We start from the raw sequence: 8657 nt of genomic DNA on the forward strand, positions 1-8657 counted from the left end.
AGTGGCGTGATCTCAGCTGACTTCAACCTCCGTCTCCTGGGTTCAAGCGATTCTCCTGCCCCAGCCGCCTGAGTAGCTGGGACTACAGGTGCGCACCACCACACCCAGCTAATTTTTGTATTTTTAGTAGAGACGGAGTTTCACCATGTTGGTCAGGATGGTCTTGATCTCTTGACCTCGTGATCTGCCTGCCTCAGCCTCCCAAAGTGCAGGGATTACAGGCGTGAGCCACTGCGCCCAGCTGAATGTGTTTCTTTATAAGCATTGGCCTCCATCATTATACTTTGCTTCAGATCCATTAGTAAATGGTATAAGTTGTACTTTTCTATTTTTCTTTGCTCATTATCTGCCATGGGGATCACTATTTTTAGATTAAGCAAAAATAATAAAACAGCATGGCTCAGAAAATAATTTTAGAAATTGTAATTTTGAAATGGTTAGTTCCACTAATCAAATCCAAGCAAATGTTTGAATTAAAGGAGAAACGAACTCTGTACTAGCCAAGTTTATTTAACACTAGATAAATCTCTCATAGTTGCCAACATGGAAGAGGGAGATTCTTAAAAATAATCTGAAATGTCAAACCAATTTAGCCTAGACTGAGATTAGGGGTGAAGGTAGGAAAAGGAGTAGAACCAATTATATGAAAAATTATGAAACGTGGAGGAGGGGCTGCTTTCTCAGCAGACTTGGTGCAAACTTTGTTTCAGGCACAATTTGTTTCTTTACTATAGTAAGCACTTAATAAATGTTCAATGGAATTAAATGTCCTGGATTTCCAGTGTTAACATTCACAGAGAGATACAGTGAGCACACTCAACCTTGCACTTTGAAACAAACAAGCAAAAGCAAGAGCCTGGTAATTTGACTATTGATTTTATTTAAAGACATTTTACTCTTCATTAATACCTATCCTGTGAAGAGAACCTACAGAATATGGCCATTAAGCCTCTTCTTTAAAATACTTTTAAAAGGTGGGTTTCAAAAGTTTTATGCCTTGGAGCCAAGCTCCAAATCAACACCTTGATCAAGATATAATCCCATCACTTTGGCAACTAATATTTATCCTTGGGAACTGAGGCAAATATCAGACAGTGTAGTAATTTATTCACTTTTTCCTCCTTCGGTGAGTATTAAGGGAGCCATCCCTTTGTCTTAATCCACACCAGTCTCTGTATTAGTATCTGTATCAGAATTTGATTTTGATCAAAATCAGAATCAAATATTTATATCAACTTTTTAATATCTAGTTTTGTTCTAGTTAAGTCCCAGACCCAGACTGAAAGGCTTTGTAATGTCTTCTCAACCCACTATTATGTTTCCCTCATTAAAGAACTGGAACATTCCATTTACATTACTTAAAACATCCTCAGGACCATGTGTCATTCCTATTTCATTTTTAATAGCCAAATATACAAGTCTTTGTTGTGATCATGCTATTAATGACTTTTTAATCTTTTTAGTCTTCCCCTGAAATCAGTTTTTAAAAGTTAATCAATATTCTAAAATTGCACTTTCGACTTACCAGTAGAAATCAGACCAGCCAAAAGGAGGGCTTTGGTGGAAAACATCTGGTTTTACTTCCTTTAGTTTCTTCCTCTGATTAGAGTTGCCCCCACACTCTCTTTGAAGAATATTCAAGTTTGAATGAATACTTCCTAGCTATTTAGCCTTAGAATTCTGCATCTCTCATTTCTTTAGTGTGAGACACAAAAAGTTTAAGAGGATGGAGCAAGTCAAGTTCTAATATTCCATGGATAGCTATTTGATTTGCAGGTAGGGCCTATGTAAAAGCCTTTGATCTGAAGAAGCAGCCAATTATATTGGAAATACTGACTAAATATTAACAGAAAATGATAAGGCTAGGTGCATATCGACAGTCTTCTGGGCTGTGGTTTGTAGGAGAATGTTCGTGCGAATGATGGAATATTTAGTGCTGCCTGCTGGTAGATCTTTCTTTTATTTCCTTGATAGCACATATTTCAGAAGAAAATTGATCATTAATAATGTGTAGCCCTTCATAACATATTCCTTAATATATCCCTTAGGTGTTTTTGAATTCTCAGTTTAATTATATTTCACCTGTGTAATATTTGCAAATAACTTTAATATTTTAATAAAATTGCATGTATTCACCTTAAATATGTGATTTTTAAATGTTTTCTTGTTTATGATAATGGTAAGTTAACACCATTAAAAGCATCCATCAATAAAGGAAAAAAGATTAATTATAATACAGTCATTGATATGGTTTGGATCTGTGTCCCCACCCAAATCTCATGTTCAATTGTAATCCCCAGTGTTGGAGGTGGGGCCTGGTGAGAGGTGATTGAATTATGGGGCTAGAGTGCTCATGAATGGGTTGGCATCATCCCCTTAGTGCTGTTGTCCTGATAGTGAGTGAGTGAGTTATGGTGAGATCTGGTTGTTTAAAAGTGTGTAGCACCTCCCCTGTTCTCACTTCCTCCTGCTTCAGCCGTGTAAGACATGCCTGCTTCCCCTTTGCCTTCCGCCATAATTTTCAGTTTCCTGAGATGTCCCAAGAAGCTACCATGCTTTCTGTACCTCTTTTCTTTATAAATTCTCAGGTATTTCTTTATAGCAATGCAAGAACAGAATAATACAGTCATACAACAGAGTAAAATATAACAATTTAAATGAAGACAATCTACATGTATTAACACAGCTAGATCTCTAGATATACTGTTGAATTAAAAAGCTATTTTTAGAATTATATATATAGTATCATACTATTTATAATATTTAAAATCTGAAAACAAGTATATTAATCTTAATGAATGCTGTATGTATAATAAAAATATGCACAGACTACCTTTAAGGTAGTAGTTACTTCTGGATAGTGAGAGAAATAAAACCGTGGAAGGATATACAGAGTACATAAACTCTAAAATATTTTATTTCTAAAAAAAGAAAAACAGAAGCAAATATGTTAAAATATTAATTTGTTAATTATTGGAGATAGACACATGGATGTTATGTTACCCTGTACTTTTCTGGGGAATTAAATTTTCAGTGTGTTTCAAATATATGTTAGCAGCTCCTTTTTGGCTTAATATTAGATGAGCACCTGGAATTTTCTATGGAAGCTTCCCCTTTTAAATTATGTGCCAGTAGCTGTGGGAGATTGGGATTGTGGCCCCAGTTCTTCACCCTCTCTGCGTCCACACCTTTGCCATGTTTCATGGGGGCAAAGGGAACTTTCCTCACCCTTGATTTTGGGTTTAGCTATGTAGCTTTGACCACTAAGATGAGGCAGAAGTGGCAGTGGGTCGGGAAAGCCTGGGTCTTCTGGGGCCTTAGTCTTTGCACACTCCTTCCTGTGTTTCTACATCGTCGTGAGGCAGATGATCCTGCTGCCCTGGGAAGGGAATGGATGCCACGCAGAGCACAGTTGCCCCTACAAAATCCAGCTTAGTATACCCTATAAATGTATGGGCTTAACTGGCTGTCATTGGAAGCCACTGAGTTTTGGTGTGGTATGTTACACAACAATAACTAAACGATGCCAATGAGATTATGCACCTAATTGTTTTTGCTTCACACACAACCTTTCAAGGAGGCATCTAATGTATACAATATAGAATGCCAACGCATTGAATACATCAAGGATCTGAGTCAATGTACTGAAAGAATAGGTTAGTGAAACAAAACAGATGATTCAGAAATAGGCACAAATATATACAGCATGTAGTATACAATAGAAGTCATACTTTAAATGATTAGAGAAAATATAAGTCATTCTATTAACTGTATTGAGACAACATCTGGCAAGAAATAAAAGTGCAGTCTAGGCGTGGTGGCTCATGCATGTAATCCTAGCACTTTGTGAGGCCTGTGCGGGAGGATCACTTGAGGCCAGGAGATCGAGACAAGCCTAGGCAACATAGCAAAACCCCATTCCTACAAAACATTTTTAAAAATTAGTCAGGCATGGTGTGTGTGTACGCAGTCCTAGCTACTTGGGAGGCTGAGGCAGAAGGAATATTTGAATCCAGGAGTTTGAAGTTACAGTGAGCTACGATCATGCCACTGCACTCCACCCTGGGTAAGATAGTGAGACCCTGTCTCAAAATAAATAAATAAATAAAAGTTCAATCCATATCAAAGTGAACCAAACATTTGTATGCAAAAGGAGAGAAAGAGGGAGGAGGAGGAAAGAAAGAAACGAAATGAACTGAAACCATAGAAATACTAGGAGAAATTATGAATGATTTTTAATGGTCTTGGTATGAGTTGGACTTTTCAAAGAATGTTAAAAAACCCAGAAGCGCTGAAGGAAATATTTGATAAATGCGTTATAACAATAAAAAAAAAAACTTTCTACAAAGCCAACAGTATCCTGATCAGAGTCAAAAGACAATAATCTGAAAAAAAATCTATAACCCATATAATATGACAGATAAGGAACTCATCTCCCTAATATATAAAGAATTCTTTAAAAAAATAAAAGGTGTAAACAAATTGATAGAAAAATGGGCAAAGGCCGGGGGCGGTGGCTCACACCTGTAATCCCAGCACTTTGGGAGGCCGAGGCAGGCGGATCACGAGGTCAGGAGTTCGAGACCAGCCTGGCCAACATGGCGAAACCCCATCTCTACTAAAAATACAAAAATTAGCCAGATGTGGTGACAGATACCTGTAATCTCAGCTTCTTGGGAGGCTGAGGCAGGAGAATCGCTTGAACCTGGGAGGCGGAGTTTGCAGTGAGCCAAGATTGTGCCATTGCATTCCAGCCTGGGCAACAAGAGCAAGACTCCGTCTCAAAAGAAAAAAAAAAGAAAAATGGGCAAAAGATAGCAGCAGACTTTCATAAAAGAAAAAATACAGATTACCAATATGTATTTGAAAATATGATCCACTTCACTTAAAATTAACAATTGTAAACCAGAATGAGGTGTAGTTTTTCACCCATCAAATTGACAAAGGTATATAGAAACATTTATTGAAAAGTGTAAGTTGGTTTAACCTCTTTAGAGTACAATTTTGCAATACCCCTCACATTTTTAAATGCACAAAACCTTTGCTCCAGCAATGCCATTGTTTTCCTACCTGTGGCCTGCTTTCCTCCTATTTTCCCTGCCTTCTGTATTAACTGTTTCCAATGTATCTTCCCCTCTGAAGCCAGTGCCATCCTCTAAACTGCAGAAGAGATGGTAGGAGACTCTTTTGAAACCCGTAATGGGATAGGATCTGAGCAATGTCATCAATGCTGAAAAGTTGATGAGAAACTTTGTAATGGATGGATCAGGCTGATGATACCTAATCAATCGTATTGTTATGAAGAGAGAGAAGGAGAGAGTATATCAGACATTTTATACCTCCTGTTGGAAATGCACAACACAACCTATAAAGTATGCTTGTCAAAAAATCAGGCTAAAGTCTTATAAGGCCATTAGCTCTAACTTTCAGTTTACAGGAACTATGCAGCACAGGGATGCATGTTAAATGTACCACAAGAATGCAGTCAGACAAATGCAGGCTGTAGGAAGTTCTACCAGATAAAGAACCTCGTTTCTTCAACAAATAAATTCTGAGGAAAGGAAAATAGAGAGAGGGGCAATCTGTGGATTAGAAGAGATTTACAAGATTTATCAACAAAATGTCGTATATGGACTTTACTTGGAGTCTGAATCAAATGAGGAAACGATAGACAGAAACAGAGAATAGGGACAATTTTAACACTACTTGATGATATTAGAAATTATTCTGTGTAATTTTAAGCATAATACATTAGGTGTTTGTAAAAAGTTCCTATCTTTTAGATATACATACTGAAACATTTATGGGTATGAAATCATAGGATGTTTCAGATTTGCTTCAAAATAATCCGGGAGTTAGGAGAGTAGGTAGCATATAGATTAAACACAATTGGCTATGAACTGCTAATTACTGAAGCTGGGTAATGAGTACGTAGAAGTTTACTATACTATCCTCTCCAGTTTGTTTATATTTGAAAGTTTTCCCATAGCAACAAGTTAAATAAAGACATTTGTTGGACAATTAATTTGTTGGCAATATCTTTTGAACATAAAAAAGTTCCCATACAGCAAGGAAAAACTGATTTTTCTGTAACCTTGGTAATATTTAGCCACCTATATTTTAAACCCTTTAATCAGTCAATGACAACCCACGTCTGGTAAACATGCTCTTCAAAACAACCAATCAATAACAGCCCCTTGCTTCTGACTTTCAGCCAATTAGGGACAGACTCACTCTAGTAAGTGATTCCCAACCAATCAACAACAGTCTTACCTGAGCACCATGTCTTTTAATCTGTCAAACCTCTAACATTCCGAAAGTTCACAAACCCCCGAACTCCCAGCTTCCCAAATCCATACATAAATAAGATAAACAGGCTGCTCTGCTTGGAAAGATTGTGCCTGACCGACACAGCTCTTCCTAACTATTGTCACTCATTCAGCTTTGTCTTTTTATTTCAGATAGTGGGTTGAGTGATGGTCTCGTCCTCCTAAGAAACATAGTTGATCCTGTCCATACCCTGCGACAGAACAGCTTCACTCTTAGTTATACTCTTGCATGTGTACACGTTCAAAATGTTCATAGTAGTATCATTTGTAGTAGTGTAAAACAGGAAACAACCTATATGTGCATCAACAGTAGAATGGGAACAAATTCTGGTATTTTTGTTTAATGAAATACCCTACAAGAATGGGAATGAATAAAATACAACCAAATACATCAACTTAGATGACTCTCAAAAACATAATGGTGATTAGAAGAAAGGAAATCGGCTGGGCGTGGTGGCTCACGCCTGTAATCCCAGCACTTTGAGAGGCCGAGGTGGGCGGATCACAAGGTCAAGAGATCGAGACCAACCTGGCTAACATGGTGAAACCCTGTCTCTGCTAAAAATACAAAAATTAGCTGGGCATGCTGGCGCACGCCTATAGTCCCAGCTACTAGAGAGGCTGAGGCAGGAGAATCGCTTGAACCCAGGAGGCGGAGGTTGCAGTGAGCCGAGATTGCGCCACTGCACTCCAGCCTGGGTGACAGAGCAAGACTCCATCTCACACACACACACACACACAAGAGGAAATCACAGAACAATATGCAGTGTATGCTTATTAAAAGTTCAAATGCATGCTTGAAACAGTAAGCTTTATAAATTATATCTCAAGATGAAGCTGTTTCTAAAACATTCAGATACATGCAAATCTAAAGCATATATTGTTTAGGAACACATACATAGATGGTAAAACTATTAATATGAAGAAAAGCAAGAGAAGAGTTGACACAATTTGTATGCTGGTTACCTTCAGGAGAGAGGAAGGGGATGTGATCAGGGGCAGGCACCTGGGCTTCATGGGGGCTGATAATGCTCCTATAAACCTGTTGCTGGGCACAGGTGTTCATTTGGTTATTACCCTTTAAACTGTACATATATGTTTTATACATTTTATATTTTCCAGATTTTTATCTTCCAGTATTTCAACATTCACACACAATTTTATGTGACAAAAAAATTACAATAAAAGACAAGATCAGAGTGGAACTGAAGGAGATAGAGACATGAAAAAGTCTTTAAAAAATCAGTGAATCCAGGAGCTGTTTTTTTTAAATAATAAAATTATTTAAAAAATAAATAATTTTTATTTATTTTTTAGCTAGCTAGACTAATAAAGAAGAAAAGAGAGAAGAATCAAATGGACACAATTAAAAATAATAAAGGGATATCACTACTGACCCCACAGAAATACAAACAACCATCAGAGAATACTATAAACAGCTCTATAGCAATAAACTAGAAAATCTACGAGAAATGGATGAATTCCCAGACACATACACCCTCCCAAGACTGAACCAGGAAGAAGTTGAGTTCCTGAATAGATCAGAACAATTTGTGAAATTGAGGCAATAATAAATAACCTACCAACCAAAAAAGCCCAGGATCAGATGGACTTACAGCTGAATTCTACAAGAGGCACAAAGAGGAGCTGGTACCATTTCTTCTGAAACTATTCCAAACAATTGAAAAGGGGGGACTCTTGCCTAACTCATTCTATGAGGCCAGCATCATCCTGATACCAAAAGTTGTCAGAGATACAACAACAAAAAAAGTCAGGCCAATATCTCTGATGAACATTGATTCATCAGAAAGAACAAAAATTTTATTGAGAACAAAAATTCTCAATAAAATACTGGCAAGCTGAATCCAGCAGCACATCAAAAAGTTTATCTACCACAATCAAGTTGGCTTCATTCCTGGGATACAAGACTGGCTCAATATATGTAAATCATTTTTTAAATAATAAAAAATATGCAATAAAAATTGTTTAAAGATTTTTTGCAGAAGTCAGTGGAGGCAAGCTTACTGTGCAGAGTGTATTGTAACAAGTGCATTCCCTGTATAATTTAATCCTCGCAAAAAGCTGAGCAATAAAGCTGAGGAAGCTTGAGGCTCAGAGAACGGAAGTGACATGTTCAGTGTTCCACAGCTGGATGTGCCAAAGCCAAGGCTCAAACTCTACTAGACTCTAGAATTCATACTTTTACATATTTTGTTATATGGTTCAATGAATGACTCATCATTCATACACAGCCTTTCTCATATTTCAGAATTTGAAGCTTGACAATCAATACATCAGTTTCATTTTACTACCTCTAAAATGAAGATG

The sequence above is a fragment of the Pan paniscus genome, chromosome 4 (assembly GCF_029289425.2).
Source record: "Pan paniscus chromosome 4, NHGRI_mPanPan1-v2.0_pri, whole genome shotgun sequence".
NCBI lineage: Eukaryota > Metazoa > Chordata > Mammalia > Primates > Hominidae > Pan > Pan paniscus.